The sequence below is a fragment of the Pinus tabuliformis genome, chromosome 2_2, assembly GCF_031772625.1.
Source record: "Pinus tabuliformis cultivar Carrire ecotype Pingquan chromosome 2_2, CPIR1, whole genome shotgun sequence".
In the NCBI taxonomy this organism is placed as follows: domain Eukaryota; kingdom Viridiplantae; phylum Streptophyta; class Pinopsida; order Pinales; family Pinaceae; genus Pinus; species Pinus tabuliformis.
In genome coordinates this window covers 424,331,514-424,352,687 of record NC_142300.1, presented here as the reverse complement: position 1 = coordinate 424,352,687, position 21,174 = coordinate 424,331,514, and positions in this window count along the sequence as shown.

The window sequence follows — 21,174 nt, the reverse complement described above, 5'->3', positions numbered from 1 at the left end:
GCTACCCCCTGGCTGTGTTATTTCTTCTTCTTGATTGCCCTGCTCGGTAACCCCTTCTTCCTCAGAGTGCTCATTTTCTTGATTGTTCTGTTCGGTGGCCCTTTCTTCCTCAGAGTGCTCATCTTCTTGGTTGCTCTGTTCGATACCCATTTCTTCCCCTTCTGGCTGGCCAGTCCTGGGCCCTGATTGCTCCACATTTCCTTCGGAAGGTCCTCCTTCTGGTTCTGGAGGTTCGTCCGCAATTTCAATTGGCTGGGCCGTTGTTTCCTGAATTCTTTCCAACCTTCCTCGTATCCGGGCCAGCCGAGCTGACTTCCTTGGTCTCTCAGGTAGGTCGGGTGTGCCAGCAGGTTCTCTGGGTTCCTCTGGTCGTTCTGGCGTATCGGAAGGTTGTTTCCGTTTTGAAGCGGCATGTCTTTCTGTTGCTGACTTCTTACGTTTCTCTAATCGTTCCGGCGTACTAGAGGACTGTTCAGGTTTTGGGGGTGGTGCAGCGGATCCTCCTTCGACTATTGCGATTAGTTCCTCCCAAGTGCTTTGCTGTTGAGTGAGACTGTGGCTCATTATCAACTGAATCAGCCCATGGTGGCTAACGACTGCATCTATGTGTTGGGCCTTCTTCAGGCTTTGGGCTGCGTCATGTAGTAACGAATTTAAAAGTGCAGGGAGATTTACAGAACATTTTCCTTTTAAAACAGCTAAAAGTTTCAGGTGACGAGGTCTTACCACATCTTTTCTCCCTTCGCAGGTGATATAACTTTGTACTATCTTCACTAGCTCGGTCCAGGGTTCCCCTAATGTTGCCGGCAGAACTCCTTTCCCTTTGACTATCAGGCTTTGGCCTTCGTCCTGAAAAATTTCCATAGCTCTTTGTAATCTTTCCTTCTTCGGCGTCCATATGGGTCCAACAGCTGGTAATCCTGAAACTTCTGTGATGATATCCTCTGTAACCGCTATCCGCTTTCCTCCTACTATGGAGTAATTTTCTTGCAAATTCTGCAGGAATTCCAACGCCACGGCTTCATTTGATTCTTGCAGGCGGCTGAAGTAATTCAACCATCCTACGTTTTCCAGGATTTCGCAAGCAGCAGCGGAAATTGTCAGCTTGTGAGGTTCGCTTCGGACCGTCTTTCTGCCCATGATTCTACTCAGAAATGGAACAGCAACTGCTTGCAGTGTTTGCGACGCAAAGAGGGTGATCACCGAGCATGCAACTAAAAAAAAATAAAAAAAATCATGGATGGCAATTTCCGTAGAATGGAAGCATCATACCGTTAAACCATGTCATTCCTTCATACATTGTCTCACCCGAATGCTGTGCAGCCACGTAATCATGGAGTAATGAGATTACCTTCCCCCCCCCCGCGATCTGATAGGTTGTCCCCAGCCGTCAAAGAGAGGAGCAGCAGCCAGTTCGGAGGTCCAATCATAGAGTACAGCATATGAAATTATGCCATGTTTTAGAAAAACTACGAAATGCCGAAACCGAGGTAAAAAGGTAGATCGCGTTTTGCATAAGAGCCTGCGTGATATATTGAGGAGCTAGGGGATGGGACGTCTGTCAAGCGTACGAAGTCTTCAGTGGTCACCGTCAGTTCCGTTGCCATGATTGGTGGTAATAAATATTCATGCGATATATACATTGGGTGTGACATATGATCTTTGCAAAGGATAAGAGACAGAAAAATTTAATATCATACCTGTTGGTGTAATTATTACGACTTCTATGCCATTAACAAAGCTCTGCTGCCAATAGGTGTTCATAACCTTGGTAGAGTTGTTTATTTCACCCTCTGGAACCATAATCCATTGTGTATATTCTGAAGAGTGCTTTGTCAAAATGCAGGCCATTATGCTGGCTTGGTAACCAGATAGCCATAATGCCATTCACAAGGTAGGCGCGAAACGTGGTTAGGCCGGCTCGCGATGAGACCCCCTGTTCCAAGGTTTGCTTGTTAATTTACCTTCGGACCATATCCCTGGTGTGGTGGCCGTTATGGGAATGCCACTTCGCTTCCGTCCTTATGATCATGGTAGGCCGGCTCTTAATGAGACCTCCTATCCTGCATTTGACAATTTTCATATTTTGTTTTTGTTTTCTTTTGCAGAGCACCTTCTCTTGTTTATTTTCACATAAGGGTGGTTCCGCACTCCTTAAGAGCGAGGAATGGAGGAAAAAGTCTTACGATCCCAACAGATAGATATAAATCATTCGTTCTTATTCCTAAGTAATGATCAAGAAAGATTTTTAGGGGAATCGTCATGATAAAGATCACCAACCAGGGTACCGGTAAATGACAATGACAACGAAGATGAAAAGTTCACGTTCCTCCTCTTGTCCTGTTATACATACTGGCTTCATAGTGATAGCGATTTATGATGTGCTGATTTCGGTATATCATGGTTTTATGTTCACCGCATAAGTTCATTGCTGTATCTACAAGATTGAAGAGAATATGGAGGCAAAGCATCTTCCATAAGGGTGAAAACATGTCGATGGCATTCCTGAGAGAAGAATTCATTCATAGGATACCATCTCTTTGAGAGGAACAACGGAAAATCGCAAATGCTGTCCCCTTTTGAGAAAGGAACAACGAAGATACTCAAATGCTGTTTCTTTTGAAAAGGAACAACAGACACACTCAAGTGCTGTTCCTTTTCGCAAAGGAACATCGAAGACACACAAGGGCTGTTCCTTCTGAAAAGGAACAGCGAAATCACACAAGTGCTGTTCCTTTTTGCAAAGGAACAGCAAAAGACACAAGTGCTGTTCCTTTTCGCAAAGGAACAACGAAAACATGCAAGTGCTGTTCCTTTTCGCAAAGGAACAGCAAAAACACACAAGTGCTGTTCCTTTTCGCAAAGGAACAGCAAAAACACACAAGTGCTGTTCCTTTTCGCAAAGGAACAGCAAAAAACACGCAAGTGCTGTTCCTTTTCGCAAAGGAACAGCAAAAACACACAAGTGCTGTTCCTTTTTGCAAAGGAACAGCAAAAACACAAGTGCTGTTCCTTTTCGCAAAGGAACAACAAAAACACACAAGTGCTGTTCCTTTTCGCAGGAACAACAAAAACACTTGGAATACAAGCAAAAAAATCAAGAAACATATATACAAGATATTATGTACAACTTATAAAAATGAATTTCTTAAATTATAGGTGAGGAAGATTTCGCTTCCTCTCCTAAGATTTCCATATCAGTATCTTGTCGTAGCTGCTAACAGAAGGATTCCCGAGTGAGTGGCTTTCGATAAAGGCGAACTCGGTGGCCATTTACTTTGAATGCATATCCAGAACCGTCAATTGTGATCAGGGTAAGGGTCCCATTGTCATGTACCTTCTGGATTTCGTATGGTCCTAACCATCGAGTCTGTAGTTTCCCCGGGAAGTCCTGAAACCGAGAGTCGTATAACAGAGCCCAGTCTCCTTCATGAAAGATTTTATTCTTGATAAGTGCATCATGCCATTTAGCTCGCTGTTGTTGAATTAATGCTGTATTCTGTAATGCAGAGAGCCTGATTTCGTCCAATTCATTAATCTGCTGTAATCGATTGATTTGTGCCTCACTCAGATCTAGGCCGACTTCTTGTGCCGTTCGTAGTGTTCGGATTTCGAATTCTATGGGGAAAATTGGCTGCTTTCCAAACACTAATTGATAAGGTGAATAGCCTGTAGTACTTCTCCATGTGGTTCTGTAGGCCCACAGTGCCTCAGGTAGTCGAGTGGCCCAATCACGCCTATGCGATGCAATGGTCTTTGTTAAAATTGATTCTATTACCTTATTACTACTCTCTACTTGCCCATTTGCCTGCGGATGGTATGGGGTAGTGATCTTATGTTGGACATGGTAATTGTTAAGTGTTGCAGCTAATTTATTTCCAACAAATTGTGGTCCACCATCGGTGATTAGTTCCCTCGGAAGTCCATAACATACAAACAAATGGAACAAGAATTGTATCACAGAGTCTTCTGTAGCCCTAGGTAATGATTCAGCCTCGACCCATTTAGTAACATAGTCTGTTGCCACCAGAATGTATGTCCTCTGATTTGATTATGGATTGATGGGCCCAACAAAGTCCAGAGCCCATCGTTCAAATGGCTCAATGACCAATTGTGGTCTCAGAGGCATTTCATCGGCTTGGCCAGGTTTTCCTGCTCGTTGGCAGCTATCACAGGCTTGTGCAAATTTTTTCGCATCCTTGAAAATTGTAGGCCAATAGTATCCCGTCTGCAATACTTCATGTGCTGTTCTTTTTTCAGTGAAATGTCCCCCGCATGGCCCGTTGTGGCAATCTTTTAGAATGTCGAAGATTTCGTCTTCTCGAATACACCTTCTGATTTGCATGTCTGCCCCTGTATGGAACAAATGGCCTCCAATCCATGAAAACCGAGTGCTCTTCTGAACAATCTGCTTGCGTTCCTGAGGGGTTAAGTGTTTTGGTAGCTTACCGACTGCAAGGTAATTGGCGACATCAGCATACCAGGGTGTTCGAACAGCAACAGCAAACAGGTGCTCGTCAGGAAATTGATCTTCCACTGTTGCTGTTTCAATTACTTTCGATATTCGTGAGAGGAAATCAGCTACAGGGTTCTCCTTGCCAGGTCGATCCTTAATTGTAATGTCGAACTCCTGCAATAAGATCAACCATCTCGTTATTCTAACTTTCGTAACAGGTTTATTTGCCAAATATTTGATAGCGGAATGATCTGTATATAACACAACGGGATAGCCTGTGATATAATGTCTAAATTTGTTAACAGCATGTATTACAGCCAGGAATTCCTTTTCAGTAACAGTATAATTGAGTTCGGCAGAGGATAAATTTTTGCTGATATAGTAGATAGCGTATGGTCTCTTATCCTCTTCTTGCCCTAGGACTGCACGAATTGCTGTGTCCGAGGCATCAGATGAGATTTGAAATGGCAAATTCCAGTTGGGTCCTCGAAGGACTGGGGCTGTTGATAGAAGCTTCTTCAATTCTTTAAAAGCCTGGTCGCATTTTTCTGTCCACAAGAAATCAACATTGCCAGTTAAAGCATATAGAGGTGCAACAATACGCGAGTAATGTTCTATAAATTGTCTGTAACACCCAGAAAAGCCAAGAAAACTGCGTACCTCCGTTTGAGTAGTGGGGGTAGGAATAAGCAAAAGAATCTGGATTTTAGCCGGGTCTACCTGGATGCCGGCTGCTGAGATATAGTGCCCTAGAATGAGCCCTTCTGTCATCATCATGTAACACTTTTCGTGACTCAGACAAAGTCTGGTAGCGATACAACGTTGTAGGAATTTTTCCAGGGTATCTAGAGCTGGGTCAAAATCATCTCCATATGCTGTAAAGTCGTCCATATACACTTCAAGTCCGTTGTTTATAAGATCTGCAAAGATACTAAGGACAGCCCGTTGGAATGTAGCAGGGGCATTACATAGGCCGAAGGGCAAGACTCGATAGGCAAACGTTCCCCAAGGGCAAGTAAAGGTAGTTTTATCCTTGTCTTCAGGGGCGATTTGGATTTGGTTATATTCGCTGAAGCCGTCCAGGAAAGAAAAGAATTTCTTTCCTGCCAAAGTGTCCAATACTTGATCTATAAATGGGAGAGGGAAGTGATCCTTCTGCGTGGCCTTATTTAACTCCCTGTAATCTACGCAAATCCTCCATTTTCCATTTTTCTTGGGTACCACCACCAGGGGAGAGACCCACTTACTGTCGGAGATGGGATAAATAAAATTAACATCTAGAAGTTTCTGAAGTTCGGCTTTTACTACCTCTTTTAGATGGGGGTTCAGTCTTCTTTGTGGTTGACGAACAGGTTTTGCATCTTTTTCTATGTAGATGTGGTGGGTGCATAATTGGGGATCAATCCCTTTCATGTCAGGGTAATCCCACGCAAATGCTCCTTGATATTTTCATAACAGATTTACAAGTTTTGCTTCTTGGTCTGGTGTAAGGTTGGCGTTGATATTTAGGGCCTTACCAGGTTCAATTTCCACTACTTTACTATTGGCAACAACAGTCACTGGTATTGTTTGGTCATGTGCGTCTTTCAAAGGGTCTTCCTCTAGCTCACTATCAAATGCTGCCTCTATCATAAAACACTGTGTGTGAGATCTAGATTCAGTTTGACTAATGAAGTTATTGATGGCATCATCTTCTATTTGATCTTTAAAATCTAAAGCCTTCTGTACAGTCAATGGGGATCTGATATTGTTAGTAAGGTATGACACAGGATACTGATTGGTTTTGATCATTGACAGGCTTGGCTGTGCTGGAGGATATAGAACTAGATTTTTAACATCTGGTCCTTTAGTTATAGTCATGTTTCCCTGCCGGCAACCAATGTAGGCATCGGCAGTAGCAAGCCAAGGTCTTCCTAATATTAGCGGATGTCCATCCAGTCGGGTTTTTGGGTTAATTATCAGGAAATCAGTTGGATATTCCCAGGAGTCTACAGAAACCATGACATCGTATAGAGTGCCTTCTGGTCGAACTACAGATCGATCTGCCAATTCCAACAAAGTAGAAGTAGGTTCTACTGATGTGATGCCAAGTTTTTGGCAGGTAGAGGTTGTCAAAATATTGATTGCAGCTCCTAGATCAACTAAAGCGTTAGTCAGGTTTTGGCCATAGATTTGGACAGTCACAATTGGATTTTCGGGATCTTCGTATTTGATAGGTGCCTCTTTTCCCGATAATAAATCAGATAAAGTGCCGACTACTTGGACTCTTGGGTTAGTGGTTGTATTCCTCCTTGATTTTTTTATGCACAGTTCTTTTATAGTTTTTGCGTATATGGGAATATCTTGAATGGCTTGGAGGAATGGAATTTTTATGTACAGGTTTTGTAACTCTCCCAGAATGTCAAAGTCTGGTTGTTGTACTGGTCGTGGTATGACTAATCGTTCTGGGAAAGGAGGAGAGGATGTATTTGTTTGTTGATGGGTCTGTTCTTTATTTACACCCTCTTGTTGTGGTGGTTGTTCTATTGGTAACTGATCTTCAATGTGAACTTTTTTGTCTCCCTCTGTTTCTATGATACGTCCAGATCGTAACTGAAGGTCATTGCACTCCCTTAGGTCAAGTCCAGTTTCTGATGTTTCTATAATTTGGAGGGATTGGAATGGTCTATTATTAGGATTGGGATTGGGTTGGGCTGGGAGTTGCGACCTTAGATTAGACTGGGGGTTCTGTTGTAAGGCTGGCAGAGTCGGTTGAGGGAGTGGAATAGTTCCTGTTGACTGATATGTCGATCTTGGCCAATTTGTCTGCCAGGGCGAACTTTGTGAAGTAGGGGGAATCCATTGCGGATGGTATGAGTTATTCTGCCAATATGGTGGGGTGTAAGGAAAATTTGGCCATCCGAATTGGCTTGTCTGATTCATCCATGGGTTTGGAGAAGGAAACGGCTATGACGACCAATTCGGGACTGGGGGTGTAGATTGGTTTTGCCACATACCATATTGCTGAGCATTATACTGCGGAGGCTGAAAAGAAGAGGTCGGGTCAGAAAACATACCAGATTGCCTAGGTTGCCATTGGCGACGTTGGTTAACAAAGTATGCTGGTTCTGATTCTTCTTCTGCTTCCTTGTATACTGCCTTCAATCCAGGAAGTGAGGGGCAGCTCTCAGTAAGGTGGTCTTTCGTACATATAGCACATGTTTGAACTGTATCTAGCGGACATTCCTTGTGGTTGTGTTTTCTTCTGCATCGGGGGCAGAAAATTGCCAGATTTTGCTCCGCCTCCATTTGCTTTTATTTAGCCTGCACAATATCAAGCTGAGTAGTTAATGTCCCCAGAATATCAGTTTTAAAATTTTCTAATAAATTCCCTAGTTCTACACGTGTTACCCCTTCTGTTGATATTTTGTTGTCTTTAACAAACCTATCATATTCTGTTGATTTTATCCTTGTGCTGCCTCTTGAACTCCTGATGCATAAATTAATGATATCAGCAAAATTCTCTTGGTAAATATCCCCTTTTCCCATGATATTCAATGTTTCAATCCACTGCTCTTTCATTCCCCTAATTAATGCAGTTTTCAACACATTATCGGGCAGAGGTAGTGATGCATAGGGGGGATCTCTGTAAATTATACTCGAAACGTTCTACGTATTCTTCCAAAGTTTCATTTGGTCTGGCCGTCATTTGGAAAATTTCATCTTTTAGCTCTCTCGACCTACAATAATCTTGATATTTTTTAAGAAAGGATTCTTTCATTTGCTCCCAGTTGTTTATGACTCCACCACCTAAACCCATGAACCATCTCAGAGCTGCTCCTTTTAAAGTGGAGGGGAACAACTTTAATTTCTAGGGGTCAGTGGTGTAATCGTACCCTCTACATAGCACATCGAATTCAAATAAAAATGCATCAGGGTCTTCTGATGTAAGTCCATGAAACGTCGGGATGTGTTGAAGAGGTATTGCTTTCATGGGTGCATTTGCAGCAGAATCTACTATAGGATATTGCAATGTAGAAGTTTGAGCATTTGGCTGATTCTGTGCCATTGGATCAAATATGTGCCAATATCCTTCCGGAATTTCTAGGAGGGTATTCCTAGGTTGAGAAGGGACGGCCTTGGCAGGAACTGTTTTAATGACACTTCCCTTATCTAGGATTTCTGTCTGAGGGAATGGGGTGCCTTCAAGGTTAACTTTGGCCGCGCTCCCCCTGTCTGGGCTGTTTAACAATTGGATTATCCTAGAAGGAGACCTTGGTTCCTCTATTTCCCCTGTTTCCCCTTCTCCTTCACAAAGATTGCTTAAATTCCCTTCTTGCAGCCGTTCTGACACAGAATTTTCAATTTCTTGGAAGTCCTGTTCATCAGTCCGACTGTGCACCTCAGCGTAGGCTCCAGATGGTGATGCTGTAGCCTGAAGGGAGCTAGTAGGCTGCTTAGAATGAGTCTTTCTGAGGCCTACTGACGGCTGAGATTCAGTTTTCTTATAGATTTCGTCTATGAAGGTTGTTCGGCCAAGGGTCACCGGTCCTTTGGCTTTTTCAGGTTTGACTGGAGGTTTGATATTTTTTTCTAGCTTTTTCTGCTTAGTCATGCACTCTAAAAACTACTAAATCCTATTCAACCAGCAATTCTGCTAAGAGAGCGGACGGTGGAGCAGGGCTTTTACATGCTCCGTACATAGGTTCTTACCTTCCGTTTTTAAAATCCAACTCCCCCCTAACAACTTTTGTGCACTACTCTGTAAAGGGAAAATGGCTATACTCCTTCCCCGGCAACGGCGCCAAAATGTAGAGCTGTAACTAGGGTCTCTCACACCGCTAATTATTCCACATTAATAAGTCAATCCGGAAACGTTTTGTTATTGCAAGAAGTAGCTCAATCCGAGGCTATTTGTCCGAGTAATGCTTAGGAGTACAGTGGGTTGAGAAGATCAAAGGAAAACAGATGCTAAGCTGTAACGAAACCAAAAGATAGAATCACACAAAACAGTTGATTAGTCAAGGGTACGGAATCGATAACCCTTCCCTCTAGAAACTGATTAAAGAAGAGGAATTAGAGCATGGACTTATAGGTCTGGGAGCTAAGCAGCGTCTTGTTGAGGCTCACTACAGCCGTAGGCCTTCTCTCACACCAAAACAACAAAGGCAGGTAAATAAGTCAGCGGAAAGTAACATGGAACAGCAAAATGGAAATGGGACAACAATAAATGGAACAGCAGTAAAATGGAACAGCAATAATCAAATGGAACAACAATCCGTAAGGATTTATGAAACAACAACCATCACCTGTATGTACATGTTCTACATTAATATAGCAATCTGAGAGTATTGAATGATACGACTATGTTTCTAAACAGAATGACGCTACTCTCAAATCCCACAAATATTGTTTAACATAAATCCAATGACAGTAACATTCCTACCAGTACTCTGTTACAGAAATGGCTGAATAAAGATACAATTCGACCCTATGTAAATCCAATTATACAGTGCAGAGTCTTTATATAGAGAAATCATTCATTCATTAAACGTAACAGAGCATAGCGCATCATATAAAGAATTCATCAGACTGCTAAGTAATAAAGATAAACAAACCACACACAAATCATTGTATAATGATACAAAAGCAAGTGTCCTTCGGAGCCGGGCCCTTAGCTGCCAATGGTACACTGCCTTAGATTACTCCAGACGCAGAGACGGAATAAACACCAAGTCTTTTATATTAATCGCATTCACAAGAGTATAACAAAATCAGGTCTCAGTGAGACGCAATGATTAAAGTTTGTTCTGGAACTGTAAAATTACAAAACAGTCGTCCTTTGCTTAATGATGCTGTGCCATTATATAAAAGAAATGACGGAGATATCTAGATAATCAGAGATAAGTAAAGCAGCGATCCCTCAGGATCGAAGATCCTGAGGGATTCGCTAATCGTTCAACCCTTCTTGCGTTCGCTGAGCCGGTATCCCGCATTCTTTTCCTGGACTATTCAATTCCGATTTTGCTTGATCGTGTCCGCATCCGGTTCCCTACTGGAGGAACAGCAGTTATTTTTCCTCTGCTTCTCGCATTTGGGCGGGAACTCCTTACTCGCATGTCTTTCTGCATAGAAAATGTCAATTATTAGCACTTGAGCTTCCTTCGTCTATTTTTTCACATTTTATCAAAATCCTTTATCTTCTTTGAATTCCTAATGCAGAAAAGGTTACAATTGTTATTGAAAAACCACTAGATTGCTTGTCAAAAGCATACCTTCCAGGTGCTCTACACATGACTAGTGCCTTCCATTGGTTCCTTGCCTTTCCATGATGCCGCTATTGATCCTGGTTCTGATGCCACCACATAATCTGCTTCATCCCCCGCCAAAGCCATGTCGATATCAAAATCAACCTCAAACACAGGTTCTTCAGTCTCCTCTACCCATTCTGATGTTGGATCAATATCGTCCAATACAATGGGATATAGATCAGGAGTTTTTCTTATCATTTGGAGCTCTAATTGCATTTATTGTTTACCCCCAAACCATGAAATCCTGAAAACCATTAAGTCTGCTGAATTTTGAGTGAAATCTAAAATTCTAGTTTCTCCATATGAAATCCAATGAGGTCGAAACCACTCTCAAACATCCTGAGTCATTTCATGGTAATGTTAAAAATTTAAGTAAAAGGATGAAAATGAAAATTAAAGGAAATGTCACTTTTACTTTAAGAATTTAACATTACCATTAATTGCCAACATTGTTAGGGTTGAAACACCCTTAGTCCCCCCCCAAAACCCCTTAAACACAGTCAAAAACATGTTTTTTTAACTTTATGGTGGTTGTGCCTAAAACCGGCCGGTTTAAGACAAAACCGGCCAGTTTTCACCAGTTAGGGCCAAAAATCGGGCAAATGAAGGGTCTGACCGGGTTTTTAGGCTGGTTCGGACCGGCCAGCTAGCTAACCGGCCGGTTTGACGGGTTACCGGTTTTTCTGAGCGGTTTTTAAAACTATGATTGTGACTAAGAATCCTTCTTCCAGCTATTAGACTGATTATGAAGACGCTGGCTCTGATACCAAATTGTTGGAAATACTGAGAGTGGGGCGAATAAATATTTTCTTTTGATTGTTATTATTACCAGTTAGATTTTTCACAATTTAATTAGGGAAACGTGTAAGAATAATTTTTATTGAGTATAAAAGAATAAATACAATGCATGATAATTGTTCCCAAGCACCAACTTAGTTTCGATGAGGCTCCGACCTCTAGGGCTTTGACCCTATCTTATCCAAGGCTCCAACCTTGTGTTTAAGAGCACCAACTCCAAGGACACCAATCTTGTTGTATTTCTTTAATAAAGAATATGAGAAGTTATTACTTGTCTATCCATGACATAATTCTTCACTGTTCAATCAATTTCCAAAGACTTCACTGTTTAATTACTTCCAAGAGACTTTATTGGTCAATTAAAAAAAAAATCATTGTTTAAACGTTTTCCACATACTTCATTGTTCAATCATTCTGCTTCACAGTGTCGTCCTCAATTTCGGGCTTCACATAATTATCTTTGTTGAAGAGAAAGTTCTTCACCGTCCAAAGAAGGATTATGGAAAATACTATGTTACTGTTCAACCAACAGTCCAGTCCTTGTTGCCTCTTTTTAGAATGGTGAGAGACACCCTTACAACTTGATAACTATGAGATAAAAATGACATACCCAAGTCGCAGTCTGAGGTTGAATCACTGTTTTCATCTTACTACAGAAGAATCCGAGTTCTTTAGATAATCCATGGTCCATGTATAACAAATTATTTAGCAACAAATATCACTGTTTTCATCTTACTACAGAAGAATCCGAGTTCTTTAGATAATCCCTGGTCCATGTATAACAAATTATTTAGCAGCAAATATTATTGTATAGTCATTGCAATTTCAGTATATAAAAGGATCACTGTTATGTATTAAATTCGAGAAGCAGTTTTGTAACAAGCTCGAGAAAACCAATCTGAGAATCACACTGTAATGAAGTCAATCTGGAAGAGTCACCACATCCAAAAAAATAGTCTCACCAATCGACATATAATGTTGTTCTCTCCCTGATAGTTCACGAGATGTGAACCTGTAACTTCTTGTGTTATACGTTTGTTTCTTTTTAATATGCTTTGAGTATTGTCATTCCGTTTTCCAACAAATCGTATATATATACTCTACCAATCCTAATTTTTTTTATATAGCTGACAACATGCTGGAATGGAGCCAACAGATGGTTTTGATGAAAACAATACATAATTCGTAATGGATGATTGTTGACGGTGATGTGTGGGGATCATAACATAAAAATGGATGCTAATATGTAGACCATTTTTATTTATGTGAGTTTAATATAAAGTTTTGTTATATCATATAGATATAACATATATTTTATATATATATGTCAAGTGATTTCTATCTTTTTTTTTTGGTTTTATTTTGGTCCATCCCTCAAAGGTCAAGGCATATTTTTGAAGGATTTTTCATCAAGACCATTTCATCAAATTAGGGTTAGGGTTTTCTTTCAACAAAGGCTAGGGTTTACTAAAGCTAGTGTTAGGGTTTCATAGTTTTAGGATTAGGGTAACATAGTCTAGGTTCAGGATTATGTATCACAAGAATATTTTGCCAATTTGTCATCTCGATAATGCCATATTGACATCAATGAAAACCTATATTAACAAGATAGCCATTTTTGGGTATTCTGAATTGATTGTAGTAGGTTTTAGAAGAATTTCAGCATTGTAAACACATATTTTTACACTTCTGAGTATAATAGAGAGGCCCAAGCCATTGGAAGATGGACTAAGAAAAATTAGCCAAAGAGGGGTGAACTCCTGTATCATGTGCATTTTTAATGTGTTTTTTGTGATGTTCTATACATGTTTATAATGTTGTTTAGTTTTTGCTTTATGTTAAATTGGTCATAAAATTAACATAAAAACTCTTCATTTTACTTGCAAAAAAATTGATGAATCCTTAAGCACAATCAAAGCATTTTGTTTATAATATGAGCAATATCTTAGCACTAGAAACTAATATTCTAAATCAGATCACATAGCCACCACCCAGAACCAAAGACAAGGGGTGAAACAAACCTATAACAAGTGTAGGAATCACACTATATCCCAACGTCCCTAACAATAGGTGAGATCCTTACTAGAGACAAGGATCACACTCTACTCTATCATCCTTGATCATCCATCTTAATCCTCAAGAGTTATATGGTAGAACACAAGTGCCCACCAACTTGGGCGAGATGCACTTACTGCAATGGGTAGGGATCACACTCCATATCCCAAGTCCCTAAACTTATTGGCCAGATGGGAGAGGTTATGCCATAGAGTGGGAAGGATGCTAATTGTGGCATACTCTGGCTAGGGGAGATCTTATTTCTCAACATCCTATCGGTTAGAGGTCTCTCATCCCCAGGAGCCATATAGCTCCATTCGTCACCCTAGGAGCTCAGCCAGGGGGGAAGAACACTGCTCAATGTTCTTATAAACCTAGACCCTTATTTGAAAGGGTCATCTCAACCAGTCTAAGATTCTCTTTAAAGACCAAGAACTTCCCTTTTGTCAAAAGTTGGGTGAGGATGTAAACTATATGCTCATTTGTTGAAATGTGGAGTCTCACAGATCCTCTCTGAACCATGTCATAGATGTAATGATATCTGATCTTGATATGCTTAGACTTGTTGTGAAACATAGGATTCTCTGACAAATGAATCTCACTCTTGGTGTCATAATAGATGATTGTCGTGTCCAGAACCTGCTCAAATAACTCTCCAAAGAGCTTCCTCAACTAAATTGCTTCATAAATCATAAGGCTAATTGTAATGTACTCGACCTCAACAGTGCTAAGGGCTATGGATTTCTACTTCTCATCCATGATATCATGGAAGGACGCAGACTAAAAAAAATCTAGAATTACTCATTTTGTTAATAACATTACTAGCCTAATTTTCATTTGTATATCCATGTAGTCTAACGTCTCTAGTGGCATATCTTAGTATAGGGTTAATAATCCCATGTAAATGTCTCAATACATGCTTGGCAGCAAGCCAATGTAAATGGCGAGGCTCAGACATAAAATGGCTCAAAGTGTTAACTGTGAAGCATATGTCAGGGCGAGTGTTCACGAGAGACATTAGAGCACCAACTAATTGTCTCTACTCAAAAGGGTTTGCTAGGTTTTGTCCAACAACTTCTCCATACAACTTCTTGAAATTCATAACCATCGGTGTAGGCAAGTACTTGCCCTCAACCATGCCCAATCTCTCTATAAGTTTCACAACATATTTTCGTTGTGAGAGGAAAATATTGCCAGACTTTTCCATACTTATAATCCCAGGAAATAATGCAACAAACTAAGATCTTCCATCTTGAATTTGGAAGCCAACTTCCTCTTACATTCTAGAATGAGAGGTTTTTCACCTGTCATGAATAAGTCATCAACATATAATACCAAAATGAAGGTATATTGTGGACCTTTTTAAAGTACAAGTTTGGATCAACATTTCTCCTTATGAATCCCAACTTTATCAAGTAACTATTGATACGAGCATACCAAGCATGGGGGATTTGATTCAATCGATATTCATGGGTCTTCCTGTCATGAACTTCAAATCTTGTAGGTTTTTCAACATACACTTATTCTTGTAACAAACCATGTAAGAAAGAGGTCTTCACATCCATTTGATGGAGAGTCCATCCTTGACTTACAACAAGGGCTACTATCGAATGGATGGTTTTATATCAGGACATAGGAGAAAATATATCATTGTAATCTTGTCCCTCTTTTTGAGAGAATCCACAGGCTATGAACCTTGCCTTGTATTTTCCAATGCTTCCATCAACCCCATGATTGATCTTATAGAGCCATTTGGAGGTTACCATAGATATTCTTTTCAGTCTCGACACAATATCACATACATCATTTTTCATAATAGACTCATATTCTTCGACCATTGCATCCTTTTTTACTTGTTCATTTGATACTTATTCAAAGGTACTAGGTTTGGCATGAATCATCTTGCTTATAGCTACAACATAGGATTGGTACCTAATTGTCTTCTTGCTTTCCCTGAAATTTCCATGAGCAATGAAATGTTTCTCAGCATCTTGTAATGTGTCCTTGAGACAAAGTGGTCTTTTCCTTGTAGTGGGATTGCATGCAGGAGGATCCAAAGGGTCCATAGGGTCCATGTGATCATCAATGATGTCCTTTTCAAATTCAGGCACATAAGGACCTTGTATAATATCCATCTCATTACTCTTGTCATAAGGAGAAGGATGCAAAGAAAGGTCCCTTGCTTTTCTAAGGGAAACATCTTCATCGAATGTTACATCCTTGTTAAATTCAACCTTCCTTTGAATAGAAATATATATTCTAAATTCCTTATAATCTTCATTATCTCCAAAAAATGCACCTTTCCTTCCTGTAGCTTCTAGCTTGATTCTTTTGTCCTTCGGCACATGGAAAGATAGCCGAAAAATCATAGATGACCAATATCAAGCTTGACACCTGTGAATACATCCCTAGGAGTCTTGTTTTCTAAAGATTGATTAGGAAACATGTTTTAAACACATACTGTTGTGTTTTTTGCTTCAACCCAAAGGAAATTTTGCAGCTTTTAATCATGGAGCATGGCTCGGGAAGCTTCCACAATGGACCTTTTCTTTCTCTCATCCACTCCATTTTATTTTGGAGTGTAAGTCACATTGGTCTCCTTCTTGATTCATTCCTTCTTGCAAAAGTATATGAATTCATTTGAAATATATTCCTGACAGTTTTGATCTGTATTTTCTTCCCTATATGATATTGCACCAATGCCTTGAATTCCTTGAATATTTCATATGCCTTATCCTTGTGCTTCAAATAGTAGATCTATGTCTTCCTTGAGTAATCATTGATGAAGGTGATGTAATAAAGAAGACCCCCAATTGAATGCATGGGAATTGGACTACATTTATCAGAATGAATGAGATGAAGAATTTCTTCCTTCTTGTTTTTGCTAGAGGGGAAAGGTCCCCTTGTCTTGTTTCCACTTACACACCTAGGGAATACTCCATCATGTTGAGATTGAACATCGGGGATCCTAGAAACCAAATTCTTTAATTTTGGAAGTGCATCATAGTGTAGATGGGCCAGCCTTTGGTGCCACAACTCGCTTTGAAGATTTGTATTATGGACCATAGCTAGAAGGGGTCTTCCAGTGAGTTTATAGAGTCCTTCAAACCTAGTTTCCAATGTGAAGGAATTTCTCATGTAGGATTCGACAAGCAAAGTAAGTACTTTCCCTTTAATAAATAAAACCCTCATTCATTTATCCTCCAAGGAAGATATAGAAACGAAATTCTTCTTCAATCTCGACACATATAATACATCATGAGGCAAAATAGATTCCCCAAAATTCAAATGAAATTTTACAAAACCAACTCCCTTTACGGGATGAGTCATATTGTTTGTTGAGAAATAGAAACAAGAAATTCCAGTTTAATTTGTCCTTGAATTAAATTGAGAATTAAAATTGAATTCTATTCTCATAGCAACTTGTAGATAGTTAATTAAGTTTAATTAACTTAATTAGCTTAGGAATTTTGAGTTGCAAGTATTTCTGTAGTCTTGTATATGTTCTCCCTAAGTTCTACAGGTCCAATATGAGTTTAAATTGAGTTGGAAATTAGATCATTCAGTTTACTGAATTAAGTTTAATTAAATTAGTTCTAAATTGTTTTTGGAAATAATAGAGGACTAACAGTAAGTTGGTGCATTAATGCATCCACTAGTGCTACTCCCGTTAACTAAAGATTCCCTCATAAGAAATTCAATATGTTCTCCCTTAGTTTTACGGGTCTAGTACGAGTTTAAATTGAGTTCGAAATTAGATCACTCAGTTTATTGAATTAAGTTCAGATAAATTAGTTCTAAATTTTTTTTGGAAATAATAGAGGACTAACAACAATTTGGTTCACTAATGCATCCACTAGTGCTACTCCAGTTAATTGAAGATTCCCTCACAAGAAATCCATGCATGTCAATTCAGAGAAAAACCCAGTTGAGACTAGACTGCAGGGACAATGTACTATCAGTGGTATTATTTATTGGAGTGTAAATATCACGCATTCATCAGATATTGATCCTATGTTTGGATTGCATAGTTCTGGAATCATGAATTCCCTTTAAATACAGGCTATTCATATTAGGAATTACGCAAGAGATTAGGGGCTTGGAGAGCTGTAGAATTGGTAAGTATTGGCCAAGAGCTAGCTTATGTGCTGAGAGAGTTGAGAATAATTGTGCGGAATTATTCTAGTGAGAAAAAGCTTTGTATCTTCACTCATTTTTATGATATATGCAATACAGATAGTGAGGTATTCAATAGTGACTTTCCCCATATACATCTTGTGTTATGTGCCATTGCTTTATCCTCTTCTTGCTCATATTGTTTTCATTGATCTATTGGTTTTCGCTGGTTGAAAGTAGAAGTATATCTTTTGCTTTAGTATATCGCGTGATGTTGTGAATATATAGAATTTTCTACATGGTATTGGAGCTGAGAACAATATACTAGAGGAGATTTCGAAGTTTTGAGATTTGCATTATAGGTGAAATTTGAATTTGAAATACATAGTTTAGGATTGATAGATGGCATTATACAATTTGCAGCTCGAGTATGCCTTGGAAGAAAGCTCAAATTTTATAGCCTGGAGGGATAGAATGGAGGTTGTGCTAGAGGATAATGGCTTGAAGGAATTCTTTGATCAAGAAATTCCTAAGCCAACAGCTTCGGATGCACAAAATTTGGTCGAATTGAAGAAGTATGTGGCAAAGGCGAGGCAGATAATCCTCGAGGGAGTTCGAGATCACATTGTCTCGAGTCTCCATGGGAAGGAAACTCCGTTTGCTGTGGAAAACATTGACGTACTTGTATCAAAACAACAGTGACCAAAATAAATTGGCATTAAAGGACAAACTTAAAAAAATCAAAATGGAGAAAGGCGAGACTATTCCAAAATACTTCCAAGTTCACAGGAAGATATAGAAACCAAATTATTCTTCAATTCTGACACATATAATACATCATGAAGCAAAATAGATTCCCTAGAGTTCAAATGAAATTTGACAAAAGAAAATCCATTTACGGGATGATTGGTATTGTCACCAAGAATAATGTTCAAATTTGTCTCCCTCTCTACCAAATTAGAGAGAACCTCCTTATATCTAGAAAAGTGATGAGAAGCCCAACTAGCTATCTGGAGAGTTTGGAGGAGATGAACTAGCTAATGCAAAAATAATAATATATTCAGATTAATTAGTTACATTTCCTTCATACTTGGAGTTCCTTGGCCTTTTTTGAGGATGATAGCATCATCGCGATCACCATGGGAGACTATTTTTATTTCATTCCTTCTTCTATCATCTCTCCTTACATATGACCAATTATCGTTAAAGCCATAGTTGTTGTAGGACCTTGAAGAGTTTTTTCTTGGAGAATCTCTCTTTTTAGAAAAATATCGAACAAAGTGAATCTTTTGGTGACAATTGTAGCACTCAAAATATCTATCTCACCTTCTTGATTCCTTGGAATCTTGATTGGGTTGAGGAGTTTTTCTTGATTTAGATGGTTTTCCCTTTATTTTCTTTGCATTCTTGTTCTTTCCCTAAGAAAAATAGGCATAGGGCTCTCCTTCATTTGATCCTAAAGTTCCTCCTTTAGATATCATCCTTGATTCTTCTCGAGTGAGATTTCAAAAAATTTCATCAAAAGATGGGAAGTTGTTGTTACTTCTTATAGTAGTAATGAAGGTTTCCCAAATGGGAGGGAGACAACAATATATATTCAAAATCAAAGTGCCCACATATCGCTAGACAATAGGACTCCCAAAGATGTATTTACTAGGAAGAAACCTATTGTAGATCATCTCTTAATCTTTGGGTGTCCCATATATATTCATATAACAAAGGACAAAAGGAAGAAGCTAGATCCATCAGGCATGAGAGGAACATTTGTTGGCTATAGCAACTCATCTAAGGCTTATAGAATCTACACTGATGAAGGAAAACATATAGAAGTAAGTCGAGATTCCATATTTGATGAGAGTATCTCATTCGAGAAATCTAAGGAAGTTCCCATGGACTCGATGATGAAGAACTTCTATTATTTGAAGAAGAAGTTAATAGGGAAGAAGAAGAATATCATCATGAATATGAGGGTCCCAGTGAACCCATTCAACCTGTGGTCCTCCCCGAATCAATAAAGATACCAAATTGGTTGAAATATACACTAATTGATGTAGAAGGTCATGGGGCAGTGAAAGGATCATTTAGAGAAAGCAAGAAACCCAAGAGATATTTTGGGTATGTTTCATACATGACAATTAATAGAAGAAGAACCATTCACTTTTGAAGATGTTGTTAATCATCAAGAATGGATGGATACCATGAATGAAGAGTATCAATATATAATGAAGAATGTAGTTTGGGATATTGTACCTAGGCTTGAAGATAAATCTATGGTTAACTTCCAAATGGATCTATAAGATCAAACATGCGGTAAATATAAGTATAGATAAGTATAAGGCAATATTTGTGGTTAGGGGATTCTCTCAACAAGAAGGCATTGACTATGAAGAGAAATTTTCTCCAACAACAAGATTGAGCCAGGAGGATCTTGTCAGATTAGTTGCACAGGTTAAGTTTCGTCATCATCATTCAGTGTCCAGTGTCGTCAGCTTCGACAGTGATGTTTATGGTTCAAGTTGTCTGGTAATGTATATGGTTTTAATCATGATATGGTTTGATACCTGGTTGTCAACATGTGATTGTCGTCAGTTCCCTAGGATATTGTTTTTCGATGTGGGTTGGTCATCTGCCTTGCAAAGTTTGTTTGTCAACAAGGGTTTGTCTTCATGTGGGTTTCAATGTCACTTTGTGACAATTGATGTAAAAAGGGTTGTCTTTAGAACAAAATTATGTTAATATTAAAACCCTCAACCTAAGAAATTATGTTAATAAACATAATTCTAAACCCTAACCTAAAACCTAAACCCATGTATTAAACAAACATTAAAATACATAACCCTATGTTAAAAAACCCTCATGGGCTATTCAAACAAAACCATATTATAAAACCATTACAAAATATATTGCAAAAATATTGGATAAACATTACAATACCTTAACCCTAAGTTGAAAACCCCTCTCAGGGATTTTCATAACAAAAAACATTGCAAATAACACCATAGAGCTATAACTGTGTAGGAGAAGATCACAACGGTTATGAGCATATATGAACAGGTAGAAGACCATAGACAGGGGGTCATCTTCGCGGCTTGGATGGACAATCACGGACAAGTGGGGGATAACCTTTAGGGTTAATGGTATTAAGGCCTAACCGTAACGGATAAGGATTGTGAGGTGTCGAGGTTGTGACATGTGAACAACAAGGTAACTGCACAGTCTAGCGTAACCGCAGCAGATAAAACGCGCAAGGAATAGAACCGTCGGTGGTAGTTGTCACATGCTGTGGAAAGACCACGCAGGTAGCAGGAACCGTCAGGGACTAGCCACCAGGTGGCAGCCTGCAGTTAGACCACGACTGTTCACATGGTAGTAGTCAACCAACTCCGTGTTGTTAGTTAAACCGCTAGTGGATTATGCTATTATAGGGTCTATTTTGGGTTTTGGTTGTGTTTTGTCATT